The 25298-nt window shown below is 38.1% G+C and overlaps 1 long non-coding RNA gene and 1 pseudogene across 3 annotated transcripts; both read left to right on the top strand.

Moving 5' to 3' along the window:
- Positions 1-313: 313 nt before the first annotated feature.
- On the top strand, positions 314-24838 carry LOC143680632 (uncharacterized). Of its 3 annotated transcripts, XR_013174098.1 has the most exons (5): positions 314-628; positions 7525-7644; positions 11611-11725; positions 24334-24462; positions 24625-24838. It is a non-coding gene; the product is annotated as an uncharacterized LOC143680632 (long non-coding RNA). The 3 variants fall into 3 exon arrangements; XR_013174097.1 differs by having other exon boundaries at positions 24334-24838; XR_013174099.1 differs by lacking the exons at positions 24334-24462; positions 24625-24838 and adding an exon at positions 16570-16788.
- Positions 2753-3571, top strand: LOC143678848 (tRNA (cytosine(34)-C(5))-methyltransferase, mitochondrial pseudogene; annotated as a pseudogene).
- Positions 24839-25298: the final 460 nt, after the last annotated feature.

The raw sequence follows: 25298 nt of genomic DNA, 5'->3' as shown, positions 1-25298 counted from the left end.
GTGGAGAGGCTGCTCAGCGGCCCGAGTCTTGGCCGCCCTCTCCAAGGGGCCAAAAGAGGCGCAGACAGGGTCGCTTCACAGGACTCGGGGGACTGCCGCTGCTGCCGCTGAGGCCGCCGGCTCACCGGCGCCCGCCTCCTCCAGTCGCCACTGCCGCCCCATATCCCCTTCGCCCGCCCCGGCTCTGGCTCCGTGACGCCGGCGACCAACGGCCGCCGCGCATTCGCCTCTCAATAGCCAATCGCCGGCGGGACCAGGACACCTCACACAGCGCTGAGCTGGAAGGAGACGCGTCACCCACGTCCCGCGGCGCTCGCTCCCCACCAGCCTTCGCGCTGGGCACACCCCCTCCTACGTCTCAGGCAGAGCGACCGGAGGAAGGAGGTCGCCAAGCCGGAGGAGCCGGCGTTGCCGCCGCCCCGCCCACCTCAGGTCCCGCCCAATTATGGCTCACGTTCGGAAAGCTGAGCGGAACCACGTGACCCTCAGCCTCCTTCCTCACAGCGACCCCCGCGTCGCCCACAGTGATCCGAGGCCGCGCATGGCTCTTTGGGAGTCGTAGTTTGCCAGGCAAAACCGTCCTCTTCCTTTCCCTGCCCCGCCTACACTTTACCGTTGCCATGGAGAGGTCTGTAACTTCGCTTCTCACCGAGAGACTAACTTCGGAATTGTCACACTCAATTTTCCTCTTTGAAGCACAGTTCGTGCAATACCTAAAATGACGGAGAAGAAGGGAAAGCTGTACAAAGCAAATGTAAAAGGCGTTTTCCAGGTGTCGGTGGGCACAGCCATCGAGCTATCTAACCACGGTTGATAGGCGATGGGCGAGCAGGACTCTCTCTAACCTGATTTGTTAGAGTGGAAAGCCCTTCGCTTCTTCTCCGCCTCTCAGAGTTTCCCCACCAGCTTAGTTCCACCCCTGGGTTCCGCTCGATTGATTTTGGTTCTGTTGGTTTCGAGCTTTGGGGGCGCTGCCAGTGAGCCTGGAGGGAAAGTCTGTTAGACTCGGATGACCCTTCCCCAGAAATCAGCCAGACAAATGGGAAAACGGAAGCTCCAAATGTCTGTGCCGTGGAACATGGCAATAACAATGTTTAGTATGAAAAATATTTCAAACAAGTGCCATTAATTTTCCACGTGACCATAGGGGTAAAACTGGATAAGATGCCCATCTAAGGTCTAATTTTGAGCCATGTTATTGGTTACTTGTTTTCCCAGGAAACTGAATGATTGACCCCCTCCAAAATTCTTGTATATAAGTCAGCTGGAAGTTAAATAATTCTGCAAAGGATAATAGTTTTGGTTTTAGAGCTACTTTTTCTGGCAATAACAGTCCCAATTATCTGTTGATGCCACTTTTGGTTTAAAACAATTCTCCATAGCAGAAGGCTAGCTTGTAACTCTACCATCAAACCATTATTAAGAAGAAAGCAGGGAGGATAAAAGAATGGGAGTTAGTTAGCATTCTTTACCGTGTTGGGCACCCTTTTTCTTTCAGTCCAGATTGTTTAGGATAGGGAACAGCTGCCCAACTGTTGATCCTTGTAGATCACAACCAAGGAAACACTTTTAGAATACATGGTCATCTCAAGTCTGGTAAATTATCAATCAGATGCCTCTCATATCCTTCACATCTCAAACCCACAAGCCCACTCTCTTCTTTTCCACCAGTTCCTGTAGCTATACGCTAGTAGATGGAATTCTCTTCCTCTCTCTTGCTACCCCTCCTTACAGTTGGAACTTTATCATGTCCCTATGGGAGGGTGTACCATTCACCTAAATTTTTATTCAGTGATTAGGTTTTACTATTTCAATCAAATATTTATTGAGATTGCAATCCTTAAATAAAACACATTGTGATTTAATTTAAAATATTAGGTAATATTTTAACTTAAGAATCAAAAATAGTCCTTCCTTCAACTCTTAATCTGAAATTTTCAAAGGCCCATCAAACTTAACTGTATCCTCTTATAATAAATTGCATTGTTATTAAAACCTTTCAGTGCCTTCAGATTGTATTTAGAACAAAATTTTAAATTAGTTGGTATGTCACATAAAGCCCTAAAATATCTTCACTGCTTACCTCACCAGCCTTATCTGGCACCACTTTCTGAGTTTCTGGCTGCCACCACACGCCCTCTTTCTGTCCCCCAAAAAAGCCAAGTTCTTTCCTACCACTGAAACCTCAGGAATCATATAATCCCCTGCAATCAGTAACAACAAATTCACATTTAAATCCCCTCTTATCTCAGCTCCTACTCTTTTGACTTTTCTGTTTTTGCTAGCTTCATTTCCATGTCACTAACTTTAAATATGATTTCACATTAATAAATAATCTTCAGCCCTCTGAGCTTTGTTATTTTCCCTTGGATACTGCATAATTTCAATTCTTAGCTATGCTGTTGACTCCCTATGTCTGTATCTCAACCTCTTTTCAAGTGGTTGCTGGACATATCACTTAGATATCCTATTATCACTTCAAATTTTACCTGCATTACTGTTCTAGTTTGCTAGCTGCCAGAATGTAATATACCAGGAACAGAATGGCTTTCATAAATTTAGTAAATTGCTAGTTTACAGCCTTTTTGGTAGAGCCACATGACAGCCAGCAGATGCCACCATATTCACCATCTGCCCTTCCAGCTGAGAGAGAAACGTTGAACGTTGTTGGCCTTCTTGAACCAAGAAATGATCATGATGATGAATATACAACTATGTGATGATATTGTGAGTTACTGATTATATGTCAAGAATGGAATGATCATACGGTTATCTTCAATGTAATGAATATGATAGTCTGAGATCAAGATGGCTGAGGCAGACGCTCGAATCTTTCATCCCACAGCCCTTGATAAATGTAATTAAAGTGTCTGAATTGGATGGCAGAGAAAGGGGTGATACCCAGCCTGAAGCATTTGACAAGGTGCTAGTTGATGCTCCATGTTCAAATGACCGAAGTTGGTTGTTCTCTTCTGATTCTCAGAAGGCAGTTTGTAGGATAAGCCAAAGAAAGAAGTTGCCTGTTTTACAGCTAGAACTTTTAAGGTCTGCAATTAAAGCCTTACGTCCTGGAGGGTTGCTTGTTTACTCTACATGCACACTTTCCAAGGAAGAAAATCAGAGTGTCATCAGTGAAATTTTAAACTCTCACAGTAACATCATGCCTGTCGACATTAAGGGAATGGCAAGAACTTGTTCCCAAGACTTCACATTTGTGCCCACTGGTCAGGAATGGGAACTCTTAGTGGTTCCAGATAAGGGCAAAGCCTGGGGCCCAATGTATGTAGCCAAATTGAAAAAATCATGGACCACATAAAATGGATATCATGCATATTTGTAAATCATGTTAATGCATTGTTATATTTATTTTTATAGACTCTCTACATGTTACTGTTTAAATAATTATGCAATTACTTTCCCTGGGTCTGTTTGGAATCCTGTTTAGGCAATACTTCAGCATCTTATTATGTAGTCTTGAGAATTTTTCAGGTATGTATTTTTTCCTAGAAACATATCCATAACAATATGTGGTGTAGATGGTGTTTGTTCTGTACAATAAATCTACTGGCTTTGTTTGGTAAAAAAAAAAAAAAAAAAAAATTGCTAGTTTACAGTTCTAAAGCTGAGAAAATGTCCCAATTAAAACAAGTCTATAGAAATGTCCAATCAAAGGCATCCAGGGAAAGATGCCTTGGTTCAAGAAGGCTGATAAAGTTCAGGCTCTCTCTCTCTCTCAAGTGAGAAGGCACATGGTGAACACAGTCGGGGTTCCTCTCTCATCTGGAAGGGCACATGGCGAACACGGCATCATCTGCTAGCTTCTTCTCCTGGCTTCCTGTTCGTGAAGCTCCCTGGGAGGCATTTTCTTTCTTCATCTCCAAAGGTCGCTGGCTGGCGGACTCTGCTTCTCATGGCTTGGTTGTTCTGCTCTGCTCTCTCTGAATCGCTCTCATTCTCCAAAATGTTTCCTCTTTTATAAGACTTCAGAAACTAATCAAGACCCACCCAAATGGGTGGAGACACGCCTCCAGCTAATTCAGTTTAACAGCTGTTCTTGATTGAATCACATCTCCAGGGAGATGATCTAATTACAGTTTCAAACATTCAATACTAAATAGGAGTAGAAGAAACAGCTGCCTTTACAAAATGGGATTAGGATTAAAATATGGCTTTTCTAGGGGACATACATCCTTTCAAACCAGCACAATTACATAACATTTCTTTCCCATAAATTTGTTTCTTCATCTGACTTTCTATTTGTGTTCATTCTTCCTCTGTTCTAGGCCTTCAAGTAGTAAAAATAAGAAAAGCTCCATGAAGCTGACTTTTGAAAAACTAGTAGACTTCTTTCTGCATGGTTATTAAATATAGCAAGGGAGAAAAATAAGAAAAAATTGTGTTATAAATCAATAGGTAAATATAATAAAATGTTTAAGAATTATATAAATATAGTAGAGATAAATGCCACCATACTTAAAAATATAACCTATACAAGAAAATGCCATGGAAATTTTTTTTTTAATTTGAACATGTACATAATCTTTAAGACCCAGCCTAAGTCACCACATTCTACTACTTCTTTACCATAACACAGTTGTTCTCAACAAGGTACGCTTCCCCATCCCATCTGCACTTGGAACATTTGGCAATATCTGGAGACATTTTTGGTCATCATAACTGAGTGAGGAGTACAAATGACATCTAGTGGGTAATAAACATCCTACAATGCACAAGATCACCGCCCACAAAGAATTATTTGGCCCCATATGTCAAAAGTATCAGGGTTGAGAAACCCTGCAATAACAATGTCTCAATTCTTCAAAGTCTATAAAGCCCTAGCCACACAAATAGCAAGCTCATACGCCCTGCAGATCCTTGGATTATTCACGAAGTCATCAGGGACTAAGCTACATAATGTACATTAGCACTCCCATTTCTACATGATTGATTTCATAGAAACTCTGGACAGATTCTTTCCTGATAAATATCAGATACTCTGTTTGCTCATGATTAAAAAGAACATGCAGATCTCAGAGAAAGGGAGCCAACCATTTCTGGTCATCTCCCTTGAACTTTTCTTATATATAAATCATACATAAGAAGGTCCAGAGAAGAAATCTTTATGTAATTTAAATTTGTGATATTTGATGACCAAGCTTTGTCATGTTTGACATATTTTGAGTTACAGCAAAAATATCTGGTCACTTCAATATTATAAAATGCTGAGATACTGTCATGGTCAGGTTCATGTGTCAACTTGGCCAAGTGGTGGTACCTCTTTGTCTGGTTGGGCAAGTGCTGGCCTACCTGTTGCTATAAGGACATTTCATAGAATTAGATCATGAGCGTGTCAGTTTCATCCACAGCTGATTCTATTTGTAATCAGCCAAGGGGAGTGTCTTCTGCAATGAGTGATGCTTAATCTAATCACTTAATCTAATCCACCTTTTAAGGAGGATTCAAAAGAGAGAGGTTCTCTTCCTGCTTTAGCGGGTGAGCCTCTCCCTTCATGGTTGGAAGAATCACAAAGACAATGCTGGCTTGTTCGAGTTTTGTTTATACTATGAAAAACAAAAGGTAAGATGCCCCTTCAAAAAAGAATTATACTTGAAGATCTCAAATTTAACCTTCTATCACTACGTTAACGTATGTCAATTTTGAAGATACATGAATTTAGTAAGATAATAGAATCAACTGGAGGAGTGGTAAGATATGGGTGATGGAGTCAGAAATCAAAGGTCAGTTTCTAGAAAAATACGTGATCATTACATGAAAGGAAACTCAGGAATTGTAAGCTTTGTAGGGAAGAACATTAGCTTTGTTTGGGAGGCACAATATTGAGTTTGAGCTTGAGGTTCTATTGGAAGTATCTAGCAAGCATTTACAAATTCCAAATAGAGAAAGAAAAATAGCAACTAAAGACAACATGTTGGGTGTTCGAACTGCTATGACTTTCAGTACCTTCTGTATAATGCAGTCAGATGCCCTCGCTTTGAAGCAAAAATTTCCTATAAGTCTTAAATATTTGTTGAATACAGTTCTGCTTCCTTTGCCTGGAATTTAAAACCTCCCATAATCTAACCTAATTGATCATTCAAGTCTTATCCCCCACCATTTTCTTTCATGACTCAATATTCTCACCAAACCACACTACTTGCCATATCCTGAGATACATGTGACTTCATGATGCCATTTTTATTTAATATTCATGTGTTTATGTTTAAGCAATATTTAAATTTCTTATGCCAAGAGGTTGTATTAGTTAGGGTTCTCTAGGGAAACAGAACCAACAGGAGATATCTGAAATATGCGGTTTTATAAAGGTGCTTCACACTTGGGTATGCACAACTACAAATTCCATAGGGCAGGCTGCAAGCTGACAGCTTCAATGAAAGTCTTAATGAATCCCCCAGGAGAGGCTGTCTGGCTGAAGCAGAGAGAGAGAGACTCTGTCTTCTGACTTCTCATTTAAAGCCTTCAGCTGATTAAATTAAACATCACTAATTGCAGAAGACTCTACCTTTGGCCAGTTGTAGATGTAATCAACCATGGATGCAATCAACATGCTGATGATGTAATAAACCAACTTTCTGATTTATTGACCAGCCACAAAATGTTGCAGCAATGGTTAGGCCAGTACTTGCTTGACCAGGCAACTGGGTACCATCACCTGGCCAAGTTGACACATGAACCCAAACCATAACAGAGGTTATGTCTTGTGTGTCTTTTAATTCCCCACAATGTTTAACACAATGATTTTTTTATTATCCAGACACAAGGGATAAGTTCTTGAACTTTTTATTTGATTTGTCTAATCATACTGAATTACAATCTGCCCTATAATTTAAATCCCCAGAAAATGGCATGCCCCTAAGACGGGAGAGTTTATGCAACTGACTAGACTCCCTAACTAGTCATCTCTTCTACTACAAATTGCCCAATTAGCTTTTTAGCATAACACTGTTTGATTTGTGCATGTCTAGATTTTCCTGAGTTCCAGTCATCCCTGAGAACACATCCCGGAGAAATAATGTGTTCAACGAATATTTATTTAGTCTTTCTTGTATGAAAGGTGCTGAAGAAAATATGCCTCCGGGAAGCTTAACGTGCCCTATAAGTGATTCAAAACCTTTTCCCAACCTGCACCCCTTAGCAGTCTGGTGAAGCCTATGGGTCCCTCCTCAGAATGTTTTTAAAGGTATAAAATATACCTACTACAAAGGAAACCAATTATACAAAAATACAATCCTCAAAATATTACAAAGCAATTTGCAATGCAGTGATATATGTGGTTCTTTATTGATGTCTTAATAATTCCAAAATAGTGGTGAATATAAAAGATGTTTCAAGATAGCCACAATATATACAATGTGATATGAAAATATTTGTGATTTCTATTGATAACAGTATTATCAATACTGCAAGTATCACTATGGTTTGCTACCTACATTCATAATAAAAGTAAATACTAACTTTCAGTAAGATATTAAAGATAAAAAAGATGTCATTATTCTCCCATTCAAGGTCATGGTTCCTCTGAATTGTATACCTTGCATGAGGACAATGTTCTTTAAACTGTGGATTATGATTCATTAGGCAATCAAGAAATGAATTTGGAGGGAATACAGCTGTGCTTTTATAAAGGTAAAAGATAATTTAGAAAATACGAATTTTGTATTTTCTAAATTCGTCTCAGTAAGGGGAAGGATTTGGGGGAACACTCTCATTTTAGTATGCATGTGTATAAGTTTGTATATGTGTGTGTGTGTGTGTGTGTGTGTGTGTGTGTGTGTACTCACACACTTGTGCTTGTACTATTATGTGCATTAATGCATACTGGGTTGCAATGTAAAATATATATCTTAATGTGGGTTACAGTCAAAATAATGTGAAAGCCACTGCACTAGGGGAAATGAGATACAGAAGACAAATGGAATAAATTCCATGATTAATGTAAATAGTGAATGTTCAAAGATTTTGGAGGAAAAGGAAATTACTTTTCTTCTCTTTTAAGCAAATTATCAGGGAAGACTTACAGAAGGAGGTAGATTTGAGATGGGCATTGAAAGATGCATGGGATTTTCATAGATAGTGATGTAAGGAGAAGGTATTTCAGGCGAAGGGAGCAGTAAACCCTAGAACCTAGTTCAAAATAATTCTTAACAATCCTTATCATATGCTTCTCAGTTTTGTTTTGCCTTACAGTTACTCAATATTCTCTGGTTCAAATAAACAGTGGTTAAAAAAAAAGAAAAGAAAAAGAATAATAAAAAAAATAAACAGTGGTGGTGACCTCTAATCAAATCAAATAAACAGATATCTATTGAGCACTTTAAATAAAATACCTGACTTTAGGTCATGTGAATATTTTTTAGAGTAAGCATGAGAGATACTATTGTCTATGATACAAGACATTTAAGAACATTAAAATAATAATGTATGATATGAGCACAAGGTGATCAAAGTAAGCTCAAGATAATTTTTGAAAAGGCTTGGAACTTTGGGGGTAAATAGAATGTTTCATTGAACACACACAATTACCTTTAATTGAACCCAAAAAAATAGCAGAAAAAGGGATTTTTTTTTTTAATATGTAAGATGCAAGGATTGGGAAATCAAGTGAAGGAAAACATAGCAACAAAATTTGAAGCTGGAAAGCAGATAGGAAATTACTTCATAAGGTGACCATTTATGCTGGTTAGCCAAGGACAGTCCTGGTTTACTCCTATTCTGTACTATCCTGGGAAATTAATAATAGTGCCTATTTTTACTTTCAAATGCATTTTGGTTTGAACAATAAATATCATAGTTTTCCTTGACCCAAAAGAAATGAGCAATGGGTACTTGCAAACAATTGACCCAATGTGCAACAGAGAATCCCCCCAAAAATCTCAAGAAATGGCAGCATCAAGTATGGCAGATAAAAAAAAAGTACACATGTTAGGTGGTGATAGTTGAAGATGAGGGGGGTGGGGAGGAGATGCAAATTAAGAAACAATCAGATACTGTCCCCCCACTATAGCTACTCTATAGCTACAGTAAATACCCCTCCCTTTACAGAAAAGACTGTAGCTTTATTATCAGAGGAAGAAAAGCCTGGATTTGGCACCACCAAATGTAGTTTATGGCAGACCCAAAAAGCAAGAGTACTATTCAACAATTGTAGAAATTTGAATAAGGTCACTAGACGATGATATGAAATTATTATTTTTCTTTAGGCATGATAATGTCATTGTGGTTTTGTAGAAAAAATTCAGGAGATGTCTGCTTAAATATTTTTAAAATGACATGTCATAATAATTGCACCTTACTTTCAAATGGTTCAGAAAGAGAGAATAAATGTAACAAATGATTAATGATTGTGGCATCTAGATGAAGGGTACAAAGGTATCCATTGTACTCTTCTTTCAACTTCTCTGTGTGTTTGAAAATTTTACCATACAAGTTGGGGGAAGGAAAGGAATGAACATAAACTTATTGCTGAGATCCTGCCATCTTTCCACACTACCACCGAGGTTCTCATTCTCCAGGAAGAAGATTGGAAGATTTTTCTCTGGGAATCTGATCATTCCATGAGGAAAAACTTAAAAGACTCTGACATCTGAGTCTTCCTAACCAGTTCATCCTAAGAAAAGGTCACTGTCAAGTTCCAGCCATGTACTCAGAGCACTTGAACAGCTTTTTAGTACCCCACTATTAAAAATAAGAAATAAATAATTACCAGACAAAAGAAATAGTCCAACATGAAAATAAAGACTAAAATAAATGAGGTGGGGGGAGCAAGTAGGAGTAGGGAAAAAACAAAAACTAAAGAAAAACAAAAATACCATTGCTAGTATTGTCAGATATTGTCACCATAAAACAAGAGCAGAATACTCTACAAAAAGGAACCATCAAGAGCAACAACAACAAAAGAACTCTTGGAATGTATAAATATGAAAGCATAAACAAAAAACTCAATAGAACAATGAGATAAAGTTGAAGAAATTATCCAGAGTGTAGAACAAAAAGATAACTAACCCAGGAACCAATATACATGTAATAGGAATTCCAGAGAGAGAAGAGAGAAAATAGAGGTAGGTAAATAAACAACTTAAAAGACATTTTCCTAGAATTTAAAGATATTAGTTTTCAAATTGAAATTGCCCTAATCTAAGTGCTCAGTACAATGGATTAAGAAAAAAAAAAAGACACACACTAAGCATATCATTGTGAAATTTAAGAACATTGAAGACAAAAAGATCACAGAAGCTTTAGAGATGAGGGGGTGGGGATGGGATAAAACACACAGAAAGGATCAAGGTTCAGAATGATTTCAGACTTCTCACCATTTACATGGAAAGGTGAAAGATAATGGAGAATTTCAGAATACTGAGGAAGATTCTTCCAAGAGTTTTATGCCCAACCAAACTATCAGCCAGGTGTCAGGAAGAATAAAGACATTTTTAGACATGCAAGATCTCAAAATATTTACCTCCTCTGCATCCTTTCTCCCTTTCCAACCACAAGGGAGAAACACATAACATGATACAGGAAACAGTAAATCCAATATAGAGGAAGGAAACAAAGGAAATTTCCAGGGTGTTAGTGAAGGAAGAGCCCAGCATGGCAGCTAAGTACCAGTCAGAAGGCACCGGCAGAGATGTCTTCAAGACGTCTAAATTGATAAAATACTTACTGCGTCTGAGCATCTTGAGAGAAAATTTAGAAAATTGGGAAAGTTGAGTTCAATTTTGTAAAAAGCACTTAAGAAACTAAAAAGAAACGAAACAATTATTAACTGTGGAAAGCAGAGCTGTGCAGGAAAGATTCAACTGTGAATAACATTTCCACAATCTTAATAATATAAACATGGAATATTAATCTAAACAGATGTATGATATAATTGCCTTAAAAGGATGGAGGGGGCAGAAAGGATTATAAATCTCTGATGGGGGCTATTGAGGAGGGAAAATAAAAAAATAATAAAATCCTCAGCTTTCATAGCTTAAAATTTGAAAAAGAATAAAGAAACAAGAAATAACTATGCATGCTATTTAGGACATGTGGGTAAATATCAAAATAATTGGCTACAAGAGGTCAGAGTAATTACTTTCTGAACAGGGAGACAGAGGGGCAGGGTGATACGGAAACTGCTCTTTTTTGTAAATCTTTTTAGAACTATTTGAGTCTTTTGTGTGCATATAACCTTGATTTTTTAATTTTGAGATGTTATAGTTATATGTTGTTTGGGATTTGTGGCAAAAAATAAGTTCATATATTTAATTTTTAATTACTTTTTTCCTTTATCATTCATCTCTACCTCTATACTAAATGTATGGAGCTAAGGAAACTATCTACTATGATGTATAGATTTAGCAATTGTTCCATTTAGTCACTAGACATGAAAATCTGAAGCGAATGCAAAGAAAAGATAATATGCGACTTTTTGAAAAAGAGAGTTGGGGCAAGTGAACATTTTCCTAAGTATTAGTTTTCTGTCTTAGAACATGAAAATGTTACAAGAATTATAAAACTATCTATTTAAAGCTTAAAGTGTAATTATTTTCCTTGCTTGAAATTTCCTCCTTCCTTCTATTATTTATGTCTATTTTAAAACTCTCTCTCCAGTGGTTCTCGAAAGCAAAGCAATTACTTGGATAATTGAGGAAAACTAACTTCACCTCAGCTATTCAGTTATTATCCTGGTTTGAGGCCTGAAATGTGAAAATCATTATATGATCAGGTGATTTCTCCTTTTCATTCTGCACAGGGAGATAATGTGCTATTAAAGTGTGTCAGTCTGTAAATCTTTAGAAGATCTGTGTGAAATGATATTCAAGGTAAACCGGTATTGAAAAATCTCTGCAGTTCTCCTCCAGGATACGCCTTTCACTTTGTTACACCAAAATGACTCAATTTAATTGAACTCATTTGAAGAGTCTGTTCCATAGGAAAACATTGAACACTAATCACTTCACATTCCCAAATAAGTGATGAAGAGTAACAGTGTTGCTTGTTGGGAAGGTTAGTGACTGTTTAAAATAAAGCAATTTTGTAGACACTTTTTGTAGGTCTGCTCAAAAGCCACTTTCTCCATAAATTCTTTCCCTCTTGAAGAACACTCCTTTGCAATCCACTTTGTGAACTTCCATTGGATGGATGATCACATTCTGGCTTGCTCTATAGCTAGTACGCCCTTCCCTGGAAAAGACAGGAATATCTTACTTCTTCCCAGAATCTCCCCCAGCATTTAGAATTACCTCTGTCACAAAGGAGGCATTCAATCAAACTTGACTGTGAGAATGATGATGATGACTCTGGAAGCAGGATATTTAAATTTCTTGATTTTATACACGATGCTTTTGTGGGCATTCTTGCATCTAGAACTAAATCAAACAAACAAAAAACCTACAAGGAAGCAGTACAGTCCTCATTTTAAAGATTATGACACCTAAATTTAGCAAGTATTTTACCCAAATTCTCGTTAAGCAGTGAGCAATGGTAAGAAGTACGATTTAAGCCTAGTTCTCTCTGACTCCAGAAGCCCATGCTTTCTCCACCATGCAACAGACCCAGAACCAGAGATCCAGACCTAATGTATTACTTGTGAAATGATGCATCAAAGTCTCACATTTTAAAAACATTTGGCCTTTATTAGGGCTTTAAGTAGTTGTAGTCCCATTGTAAAAGTTACGATTAAAGAGAATACTCTAGGAAATTTGAAAGAAAAAATAAAGAGTGGAGATGGGAAGGGAAGGAATTTTTGATAACTATAAATACAGTTTTACTTTTGAATCCTTGATAAGTTTCAATCTAAAATAATTTTGGTTAATTTTAAACATTGCATGTTTTTATATTACCTTTCTTCAGCACCTACTTATAAGCTAAAAAACTGCATGTGCTCTAAATACCTACACAAAATTGCAATATACTGTATCTATGTTTCAGTCAGAGACTCATATTTACTGAAAATATCTTGATAAATGGCCATGATATTTTGGATTAATTTATTTTTTGCTCTATTTATCTGCATTGGTGCCAGTATAGATTCAGTTAATATATGAAAGGCACACGAAGTGTCAAATTAGCTATGCTCCTATTTTTCCTTCACTTGCACAATTTGTTCTTTGTGTTTTCACTCCCTCTTGGGTCAATTGCAATTTCTCCTAAGTCACAATTTCCCAAATTTTCCTTGTAACAGAATCCCCTGTAAAAGTATTGTTTCCTAAGCCTACCTTAGTACCACAGAATCAGAATCTCTACAAGGGTCCAGAATAAGCACTTTAATGAGTGACTTTTATTGTTATACAGGTTTGGGAACACTGTTCTAAAGCAGGCTTCCCTGGACACTTGAGCCATTGCGGGTTTTTTTTTTTTGTTTTTTTTTTTTTGAGCCATTATTTTTCAAGACTAAGTAAAACATCTGGTTATACTGTATTAAAAGTATAGACACAGAGAAACAGGGGGAACATTATTTCTAATCTATTTTAATCCATTGTCAAATTTGAACCACTACTCTGATTGACAACTCGCATCCCATTTTAGAGTGGAAAGGTGAAATATATCACGTATATCATTCTGCTGTGACTCTCCCCCAACATGTAAATTCTCTGAAGCAAGAGTTGCATTTTTTATTTCATATATGCTTTTCATGCTTTAAAACAGGTGCATAATATGTGTAAAATACATGTTGATTGAGTCAAATCAAATTGTGACTTATTGACAAAGCAGAAAGTTATTGTTACTTATGTTAGCACAACCTTTTTGTTATTATTGCTTGGAGAGCATTCTGCTTTATTTTTCCTCTACCAAGAGCTATTATTATTACCCATTGTTTCCATTTAGCAAAGATGAGAAGAAGGTACTAGAAAAGCTCTCCCCACCAATCCTCTCTTCTTATTTACTCCCTTCTCTCTCCGTATTCTTTTTCCATGCTTCCTCTTTTGAACCTACTTTGCCTTGCCACACCCAGGTAATGGCTTTTTACCTATATTTATAATATATAACCCAGAAACTAAACTTCAGAGAGGCAGGTTCATCTCAGCAGACCTTTCTAGTCTTGGGTAGAGCATTAATAAAATCATCAGAAGGTCCCAGGCCATAAAACGAACCATTTCAATGAGAAAGGTGGGACCTCTTCTTCTCTAACGGGAAAGTAATTTGCAGCGAATGCTTGGCATGACTGAACTAAGGAGCCTTTTCCTGCCACCTAAAGTAGGCCTGGACTTGAAAATCTGTGCCTTGTCTGGCCTTTTCAGCAATAATTGGGTGCAACTGATTTCATTGCAGTAGAATGAGAATAACTGGGGCAGATCCTACTTTCCAGTGATGGTCACAACAATATTTCCAGTTCCACGTGCTCTTCCAGAATCTTGTCACTCTTTCATCAAGAGGTGGAGTCTGTCTCCCCCCCTCCCCCTGAATGTGGGGCTGGGCTGATGGGAGTGGAGGGGAGGTAGGCTGGGGGCTAGCTTAGTGACTGCCTTGACAAATAGAATGTGGTGAAAGGGGTGGTGTGTTATTTCCAAAATTAAGTCATAAAAGGAGACATGGCTTCTGCCTAACTCTCTTTTCTTGGACACTCACCCTTAGAGTCCAGCCACTCTATTATAAGGAACCCAGTAACATGAAGAGGTCACATGGAGGTATTCTACCTGACAGGCTCAGCTTAGATTCCAGTTAACAGCCAGCATCGACCACCAGCTGTGTGAGTGAAGGAAACTTCAGATAAGTTCAGCCTCCAACTGTCAAGTGACCCCAAGCCTTTTAATCCTTCAGGTGTGGTCCCAGAAATTACAGAGCAAAGACAAACTGTCCTCATTTTGCCCTGTCCTTATACCTGATCCACAGAATCCATAAAGTTAATAAGTGATTATTTCAGGCAACTAAGTTTTGGGATAATTTGATTACACAGAAGATAACCAGAACAATGGCTAATTTGATTAATGGAACTCAGAGGCAACAGAACACAAAGGCCACCTAACTTTGAACAAATTATTAACCATGGATACTGCCCCCAAGTTTCTGTGAGAAAATAAAAATAATAATCTAAGCTTGAACTAAGAGAGAAATCGTATATCCTCATCAGAAGGTTTGTAAGCAAGACAGCAATAAAAAACGTTGATGCATGTTATTTGTTTTTTCAGAATTATTATTCTCACTTCTAAAAAGACTCTTGGTAGTGAACTTGGAAAATACAGACAAGTAATGAAAGAATCAACAATCCCATCTTTCAAAGTCAACAAAAGTTAATATTTTTCCATATTTTTTCCTTTTTCTAAGTATCTGTTCCTTTAAGCACCCTTGAGTTCGTATTATTGATACATTTTAATATACAGTCTTGAAACCACTGCTTAGCTTAGTTCCTTCCATCAGAAGGGACATGCATTTCTCCTTTCTACCCAGTTGAAGCAGCTCCTCCTCCAGGAAGCCTTCCCTGCCCACCCAACCCACAAAGATCTTTCTCAAACTTAGAGCACTAATTGCCAGCACCACTTATTTGATATGTAAACACATATGCATTTATTTTTTAACATCTGTAACATTATATAACCTTTTCCATGTTTATACATTATGTAGGTTAAAAGCTATTTCAGGACAGAAACCAAACTTTAAACCTTTTTATTCTCTGTAGCATCCAATATATGTCACAGCTACTAAATATTTGTTGAAAGAAAGGGAAAGATGAGAATGAAGGAAGGAACAAATGAAGAAATGAAAGAAAGTTATATCCACAATACTTTTCAATATTTATCTAAAAACTACATTAATTATTATCATAAATTTGACATGTATAAATATGAATATATAAAGATGAATATCTAATATTTTTCCTTAGAAAAACTATCCCAAAAATTTTCCTCAGAAAACTATCCCAAAGTCTATAATTTTTATAATTATGTTATCACAAACATGTCTTTATTACAGAAGTAAAATGTGGTATTCAAAAATTGCTTTTCGTGATTACATTTTATTACAAAGTACATCATTACTACATTCTAAAAGTGTGTATGTCATGGTTAGAAAATAAAGGTACTTGGGGTTTTGTTTTATGTGACAAAGACTTCAGTGTATGTACAAACTGCAGGATGAGATGAGGAAAGTCTGAAACTATTCTAATATGGTGACTTAAGAGCTTTTAGAAAAGGTTAGAGTGTAGAATGAAGATGAATATAAACTATTCAATTATTTGTTTTTATCAGGAGAATACAGAAGGAGACAAAAGCAACATCATTTATGAGGTTAAATGCAATTTAGTGAACCTTTTGGGTATAACATATAGAGATATAGAGATGTAGATGTAGACATAGATACAGGCATAAAGTGGGTTCTCCAAGTTGAAAAGATTTTTTTTTTTAAATATTGAATTGCCATTTGAGAAGTCTTAGTGAGAGTCTAGCATCTATAAGACTGACAGGTGTGGAACAAAAGCCATAGAGAGAGGGATAATTACCATCAGTGTGTGAGAGCACTAGTGAAAATGGAATTCTGTACCGTACACAATCAGTACTGTATGGTGACATCTTATTTTTATCACTTCCTAATTTTTCTCTTTGTATTCATCATCTTTTCCCCCTACCCTTTTAGCTTCACTACTGGCTGCCTTCAGGTTCTTCACCAAGAAACTCACACATAAACACAGAATCTGGTCAATTTTATCAATAGCATCATATCCTGTTTCAGCACAGTTATGTTTTTATAATGGAGATGACCTCTCGCCTGACATAAGGAAATGCTAAGTGGTAAGGGAGGGTTCCCAGGAAAAGTGCTGTAGGAGTTAGTGGAGAAAGGGAGGGATAGGACAATTTGAAGGGATAGATGGTCCTTGGACTGGGTCTGAAAGGATAGGCACATGACTGGCAGAGAGAGTATTTGAGCCTGTTTGTGTGCGTGTGCATGCATGATTGTGCTTTCCATGTAATGGGAAAGGCAGACAAGCCAGGGCATGGAAGTCTGTCCCATTTATTAAAGGAAAAGAAAGAAGTTCAGTTTACCTTGATGGAGTGCTATGCATGTGTTGGGTTTACAGCAGACAAGCTGGAAAGATAGTTTGGAGTAGTATTGGGAATTGAATCATGTACCCAAAAAACATGCTCATGTCTTAATCTGGCATAACCCCATTTGTTAATAGAACTTTTGAAGATTTTTATTATTAGTTAAGGTATGGGTTCATTTCTGAATAGGCTCTTTGAAGATCCTTTTTAGATGACATCAAATTGAATCAGATGGGACTTAATCTGTATTACTGGAGGTTTATACAGAGAAGAAATTCAGAGGCAGTCAGTCAGTGGGAGCCAGAAGTCAGACAAAGCCACAAGAGGAGACCAAGGAGACAGATGGCCACATGACAGAGGCAGAAACACAAGCCAAGGAACCCCAAGGATTGTGGGAAGCCAGCAGCAGAACGCTACAGACTCCTGGGAGAAGCATGGCCTTTCTCTCTCTTTGCAGAAGCCCAACTCTGCAAAGAAAATCATTACCCTCCCCCTACGTGGAACATGACATCCAGAGGTGAAAGTTTCCTTGACAACATGGAACGTGACTTCCAAGATTGAGCCTGGCCCTGGCCCTGTGGGATCGACAATGCCTTCTGGACCAAAAGGGGGAAAAGAAGTGTAATAAAAATAAGGTAGCAGTGGTGAGGAGATTTCAAATAGAGTCAAGAGGCTATTTTGGAGGCCACTCTTTTGCAAGCTTCAGTTAGATGTTGCTAATTGCCACGGTTTGCCAAACACCAACTGACATCATGCCTACTAACCCTGAAGAACACCTAGGACTCTAACTGAGACTATAAAAATTTCATACTCTAAGTTTACATTCTTGAAACCCTTTACCTGCATAGAGTTCTTAGGCCAGATAAACCCTGAAACCTAGAGGGGCCAGCCTCTCCAAGAATATAAACTAATTCTACCCCCCATCCTATATTATTGACACCCCTTTTCAACATGAAAAAATTAGAGAGGACGTAGCCCAAAGGTCCTTATAGAGCGGGAGAAGCATAAAAGGAGAAGGAAGAATTATAACAGAGAAGATAGGATTTAACAAATAAGTATGACTACTGAATCACTACACTGATATTTCTTTTAGCCTCCATTGTTCTGGAGCAGCTAGAAGTCAGAACTTCAAACTGTGGAATGGTAACCCATACCAAACTATGAAATCTGTTCTGTAGCTGCTTGTTAGGGTGTAATTTGAAAGTTAATGCTTTTTTTTTTCTTTTGTAGATATGTTATATTTCACAATTTAAAAAGTTAAAAAAAAAAAAAAAGCATGGCCTTGCCAACCTGTTGAATTTGGACATCTAGCCTTCAAAACCATAAGACAATATATGCCTGCTGTGTAAGCCAACCCATTGTGCCATATTTGCTTAGCAGCTCTGTCAAACTAAGAAGGCCAGAATGCATCTTAAAGCCCTCAGCTCAGCCCTTGTACTGCTCTCCTCTTGTTCACAAAGGGCACCTTAGACTGAGTTGTTTCTATTTCCTTCCAAGGATGAGCCAATATAGATTCTTGGCCTTAATCTTGCAAACAGTACTTAATGAAGCCCTTACCTCTCAAAGCCCAACAGATGTTGAACGTGCTGGCGGAGAGATAATTTGCCAGACAGAGGAATGGTTTACTTCCCAAGAAGGAATTAGCCATCACAGGACTAGGAAATCCAAAAGTACTTTCCTCTGAGGGACCGTCAGAATACTTAGTTATTATTTCTTGTATCTTAGCAATATCCTTATAACACTAAAAATCTGTCGAAGTGAAAGGAGAGAGAGAGGGAGAGTAGGACAGAGAGAGTCAGAGAAAGAGAATAAGGGATAGGGAGAGAAAAAAAAAGAGAAAAGATGGGAAGCTGAGGGAACTGGGAAGAGGGAGTGAATAAGAAATAAGACAAGTCCTCTAGCTTGGTGTTTAGTGTGGTGACCTTTAGGAAGCAATTTCTCTATCCTTCTATATGTTAAAAAAAAAATCTTTGTAGGATTGTTGTGATGGTTTGAAGTTATATATGCCCCAGAAAAGATCATGTTCAGAAAGGATCAGCTAATCCATTCCTGTGGGTATGGACCCATTGTAAGAAGGATCTTTGCTGAGAAGTTGAGATGTGACCCCTCACATTCAGGTTGGGTCTTAACACTCTTGCTGGAATCCTTTATAAGAGATTAAAAGACAGAAGACACAGACAAATAGCCCCAGAGAAGCTAAAAGAAACAAAGCTAAGAGAGAGAACACACAGAAAACAGAGAGGAAGCCACCGAAGTCAGAAGCTGAAAGCAATGAAACCCTGGGGAGAAGGGGAAGACCAGCAGATGTTACCAAGTGCTGGGCTATGCAACAGAGAAGCTGAGGACCCCTAGTAGCTGGTCTTCCAGGAGAAGGTATCATTCTGTTCATGCCTTCATTTGGATATTTTCATAGCCTTAGAACTGTAAAGTTGTGAGCTAATAAATCCCCATTGTTAAAAGCTGGTCCATTTCTGGTATATTGCAGTTAGTCAGCTTTAGCAAACTAATATAGTTGGCCTAAAGTGAGCCTACTTTTTCCTTTTTGTTGTTTTTCAGATAGCAACATATGGGTGGTTTGGGGTGGGCTTTTTTTTTTTTTTAAGAAATAAAGAAATATGTAAAAGATAGAAGCTAAATAGTAGTATGTGCAATGGGCTGATAAAAATAATGTATCATAGGAAGTCAGACCTGGTCTCATGTCTTCCTGTTGCAGTTGCTTAAGAAACTGAAAATGCATGGTCAGGAAGTGGCCCTTTTGCATCAGAAGTGACTGGGGAGAGCCAGGGCTAGAGAGAAATGGTTCTTCCTTAGCACACTTGCTTTGTTCTTAGAATGTTTGTTTGACCATCCAAACCATCTGGGAGTGCATTAAGGGACAGACACACGGTATACAATCATGCTGCTGACATCCACAGTCTTAAAAAATAAAACACAAGATAAGATCAGGCACTCCAGCTCTCACAAATGGTTATTTATCAAAAAAGAGACCATAAGAGATTACATGACGCACTCTAAAGATAGTGATGTCCCCAGGAGGGGAATATACAAAAGTTAAATTAGCTTATTTTTAGGGTGATATGTTTAGGGATGATTGATTTCTGTTGTTAAATAACTCATTTGATATTTCTATTTTAATTTTGGTAAAAATACCAGTGTATATTATATATATATAAATCCTATGTTTCCCTAAGAGAAACTTTGTGTTTTCCTAAAAGACATATAATGTGAAGTTGGCAAATAGTAAATTGCTTAGGGCAGGCTGTGCAGAAGGAGCCCTTATCTTCAGGTTCCACATGGCTGCATGACCCTCTGTTATCACCAGTGTGGCAGCTCTCCTTCCAAGACTTTGCACACATTTACATAGGTCATTGGGTGAGTAGTAAAAATTCCAGAGGGAGGTGGAGAGAGCCCACATCTGTACACTCTGTAACTCAAACCTGCTGTTTCACCTTTTACGCCTTTCTGCAACACAGCAAACTTGCTTACCTACAAAAAACAAACAGACACTCGTGTACACAGAGGCATGGGAAAGAACAGGTGGTTTTATATCAAGCCTCATGACTACTTAAATTACGGGTTGCTCTATTCTCTATTATTTCTGTGCAATTTGTCTAATTTTCTGCTCGTGAAATTTAAATTTGCAAAGAAAATATTTCTTCTCCCTGCCTGACCTCCCATTTCCATTGCCATCTAATATCTATGTATTGATCCTGCTCATTGACTCAAGTAAGGAGATAGCAAGGGTCAGTGGAAGGAACACAGGCCACTCATAGTGTCAGAAAAGCCCAGGACCAGAATCCCAGAACCCCAGCTCTCCGTTTGTGAGACCTTAGGTAAAGCTCTTAATTTCTCTAAGTCTCTAAAATGAGAATGGTGGGACTCCTTTGGAGATGAAATGAGAATCAAGTGAGATAATGGGAAAGTACCTAATGAAATGCTCAGCACAAAGTGGTCATTCAGTGAATGTTAGTTGAATGTGAATCTGAATTGGTAAGGTAAAAAGAGAACACAAATTTTGCAAAACACCCATTAGGATTATTTTTAGTCTTAGAAGCAGTTCTGCTAGTTGAGGAATACAGTAAAGTTCTCTTTTGTGAGTTTTTCTCAACAATGAAACTTTTTGATGTGTACACAATGCATTAGGCAGAAATAATCTTCCATGATTCTCTTCTTCTATGTAAACATATTTCCAACATATCTGTCTATAACAATAATGTCCCATGATTTATTTTACTTCTAAGCATTCAATCATTTTTTTGCAAATTCCTTTCATTAATGAGGAAAATATCCTTAAACTGTGTGAATAGGCTAAAGCCTCTAAAATATGCTACAGCATCTAGGTATCTACAGTCTTTCTCAGAGCTGGAGAAGTAGCAGATCCTCATTTTAAATCAACTGTGAAAGATGAACTAAGAGTCTCAGGCTTGTATTTGTTGACTAGGTGGGGCTGAGGTTTCCCGTTGCTGTGCTCACTCATTCTGACTCTGCAGGTGGGATCCACTCTGAGATCATCCTGAATAATCCAGCTGAAGACATGCCCATAGCAAGCAGAGTCTTGCTGGCCCAAATTAAATTTGTTCTGAGTGTTGGATATATCCAAGAATCCGAACCTGCAGTCACATACTATTCTTTCTTAAAAAAGAATCAAATCAGAGAGCAACAATGAATACAACTTACACCAATTCCCAGCTTTTCTCAAAAGAACTAGAATAATGTAATACTGAGATTGGTAAAAGTTCCGTATCTATCATCAGTTCTGACTCACGGAAACTATGAGTTAATGTTCTATTGCCTCTGTGCCTCATTTTCCCCTTCTGTAGAAGAAGTCATTACATGCATGTGATAGATTTTTATTATTGTTTCTGATCATCACCCTTTCCTTCTGGAAATAACATTTCGTTCTTTTTGAGAAACTGAACCCCCAGCTGGCACCTGGCCCTAAGTAGTCTGAATGGGAGCTGACCTCACCTTCCTAGCCAGTAATCAGCCCACATGTGGATATGAGACCCAGATTGGTACATTCTGAGTCTCTCCCTGTTTCACAAGGGAATTGGGGAGAAGTCTTCTTTTTCTTTCTGGTAGGGAAGGGATGGCGATTGAATACAGGACTACTTATAGCCTAGAGTAGGAGAGAAAGAAGCTAACAAGCAGAGAGAAGCAGAAATAAAGGAGAAAGGATCTTGTTGATATTCCAGGTTCCAATTTTCTCAAGTCTAGCTACATCCCTCTCCTTCCTGGGATTGGCTGTATGAGACAAAGCATTCCCCTTTTTGCCTAAGCTAGTTCAAGTTGGATTTCTGACCCTTGAAATCAAGAGCATTCTGAATACATGACCTACATATTCAAAAATAACTGGAGAATATAATTCCTCAGATGAAAGGAGTGACATAAATATTTTATATAATAACTATAATCAGTTTCTGGAAAATAATTAGAAGTGACAAGCAATGCTATTGTTGACTCTATAATAACTCATTGACAGGGTTCATAACTCATGTGAGTGATAACTGAATCTATTCATTAACAACTGACTTCCTCTCGGAAGTAAAAGTTTTAAAGCTGTTTCAAACAAAATTATTTTCTATTCATCAAAGCCAGCGATCATTTTCTTCTTTCTCTTATGTCTCAAATAAGTGAAATGTTTTTAATCAGAGCCTTTTCTCTCCCTAGGGAAATTTTACTGAATTTTATATGAATTCCAAGTCTCCATCAGTAAGAACTCATCTTTTTGTATCTTCAAACTTCAATTACCCCCTTCCCATCTGCTCACATGTATCTTTATATCTTCCCTGTTTAAATTTTAAAAAGTTCCCGTTGATACTATTCTTTTTGTGAGGTACAGATAACACAATTTCTTTCCTCTGAATCAAATAAACCTCTCAGAAGTGTGGGAGTCACAATAACCTAGGAGGCTAGATCTGAGTTTGAATCTAAGCTCTATTTGTTCCAGATTATCAGCAATGTAATGTAGTAAAACAACTTGCATATGTTACAGTTCAATCTTTTTCTCAATTTTCTCATCTGTAAAATGGGTTTAATTAATAGCACCTACTTAATAACCTTTATGTAAAGAGATAATGCATACCAAGTGTTTAGTGGAGTACTAGACACACAGCTAATCCTCTCCAATAAACATTAGCTATCCTAATCATCTGTAGTATTATAACTCTGTCTCCATTTCTTTACTGGCTGTTCTTTTTGGCTTAACATGTTCTCCATTTTTTCCTCTCTCAGTTTCCCCTGCTCACCAGTTCTAATTACTAAACCCAATTCTTCACAGTTGTTTAAAACCTTACTTCAGCATTTGAGATAGTGGGTCACTACCTCCTTTTGTGAGTCTCATTTCTCCCTTGGCTTTCCTAGTTCTCTTCCCAGCTCTCTAAGTCCTCTGCCTCTTGCCTGGCTCTCTTTCCTTCTGCCTCTGTAATGGAAGCTTTAGTGTAGTTGATTCATTGATTCTTTTCCTGAGTGGAGAGCAGGGCCACAGAGGAATTGGATCCACTATCCACATGTTCTGGTGTGTATTAGGCAAGGGGAGGTCTGGACCATAAGGTTCTCATCAAAGAAGACAAGTTTTGTTTTGTGCCCAAAGGTGCAGTGGAATATGGGGCAAAAAGGGGTTGTGGAAGAAGATCAAAGATAAGTCTCCATCACCCCAACATTACCAGACTGAGTCTTGGACCAAATCATAAGTAGTTGCTAAAAAGATTTAAACAAAATTTATTACACATTGACCTACAATTTGAGATGTGTCCAAATGTTAGCTTTTAAAAACCCTTTTTATTTATATTACCTTTACCACCAGCAATTAGCAATGTAATTGCTGCAGACTGGGTCTATGGCTTATTTCTTGAATAAAGGCCATGAACTGCTATCTCTCTTCCATTATAGAGTCCCCTGAAGCTGCCCATCCATTTCTGTTATTTTCCAGAGTTCCTTCTGTAATTTTATTTCTTCCCTAAGTCTTATTACAATCTTGATCATTCTCTCACTAAAGCACCATGAGACACTTCACATCTGAGAAAGTCAACGTATCTCCAAAGTAGGCAAGGAGCTCCATTATTCTGGGTGATCTGTTGGTTCACTCCATGGGGAATGAGCTCTGAGAGGTCTTGTCAAGTGATGAGAATAATTATACCACTTTGTTCAAACATCTCTTCTAATGTTTCTGAAGGAATCTTGATCCTAATACAATTAACTAACAGAACCAATAAAAATATCTGTTTGTACTTTAATCTTTATGGAGGTCAGTGCTGAAAAGGAGATCTGGGACCCAGTCGAGATGGGAAATTCAAATTCCCTGAAAATCAACAAGGGCATATTGAGTCAAACTATGTAGTCTGTTTCTTTTTTGTAGGAGGAATCTCCCCAAGGAAGAAGAAGGACAAGGAAGCAATTTCTTATTTGGCTTCCCAAAAAGGAAACTTAAAGAAGATACCACTTCTTTGGAGTATGTCCTCTACAAACGCGAATCATTGCTTGGGAGGTAAGGAGGACTCTAGGAGCCGGCAGATTCTAGCCTAGATTCTGCCACTATCAGGTGGCGTCCAGGGATGTGTCAGCAGCCTCTCCTCTTCAGGTTCTTCATTTCTAAAGTGAGAGACTGGACAAGAGAGAGGACTTGTAAAGCTCTAAGTTTGTTTTCCAGGTGCAGTATGACCAACAGAGAAATTGCTACAAACTTGTTCTGAACCCAGACCTGTTTTCCAACCAATCCCTGCCTGGCCAAGAAGCTTATCTCACACCATTTGTTTATTGTGCAGAAAAGGCTCGGGTATTCATCCGAGGCCCTGCCTCAGCAGAACATTAAACTCTGTTAATCCCTTTGTGGGAGTTCCTGAGAGTAAAATACAATTTATCTATGTCCATTTCTTCAGCGGGTGCTTGACGTGCTTATTCAGCTATCTCTCCTGTAAACTCAGCCCTGTCCAGTCATGTCTAATACAGCGATAGCCAAGTTACAAAGTACTTTCTTGCTGCTGCCCTTGAAGCATCTTTTTACTTCCAGCTTAACTGATCCTCTTTAAAGGGTACCCAGGGACAGGAAATATATACTGAGCTTATCAGGATTTCGTAAAACTGGCTGAAATAGCAATCACTGTCATTTATCCATTGATTCATCATGCACATTTATTAAGCACATACTAGCAGCTACTGCATACCAGGCCCTGTGCTAGACAGAGACTTACATTACAGAGATGGAAAGTGTCGTCCCATCTTCAAGCTGTGCATAGCCCAGTGGGAGGAGACGTGATGTATGGTGAAAATTACAGATTTATAGTCAGACAGACCTGTGTTTTAATCCTGATTCTGACACATATT

Source organism: Tamandua tetradactyla, chromosome 4 (genome assembly GCF_023851605.1).
Source record: "Tamandua tetradactyla isolate mTamTet1 chromosome 4, mTamTet1.pri, whole genome shotgun sequence".
Lineage (NCBI taxonomy): Eukaryota > Metazoa > Chordata > Mammalia > Pilosa > Myrmecophagidae > Tamandua > Tamandua tetradactyla.
The sequence above is the reverse complement of the archived record's forward strand: the minus strand, read 5'-3'. Positions and strand labels throughout refer to the sequence as shown.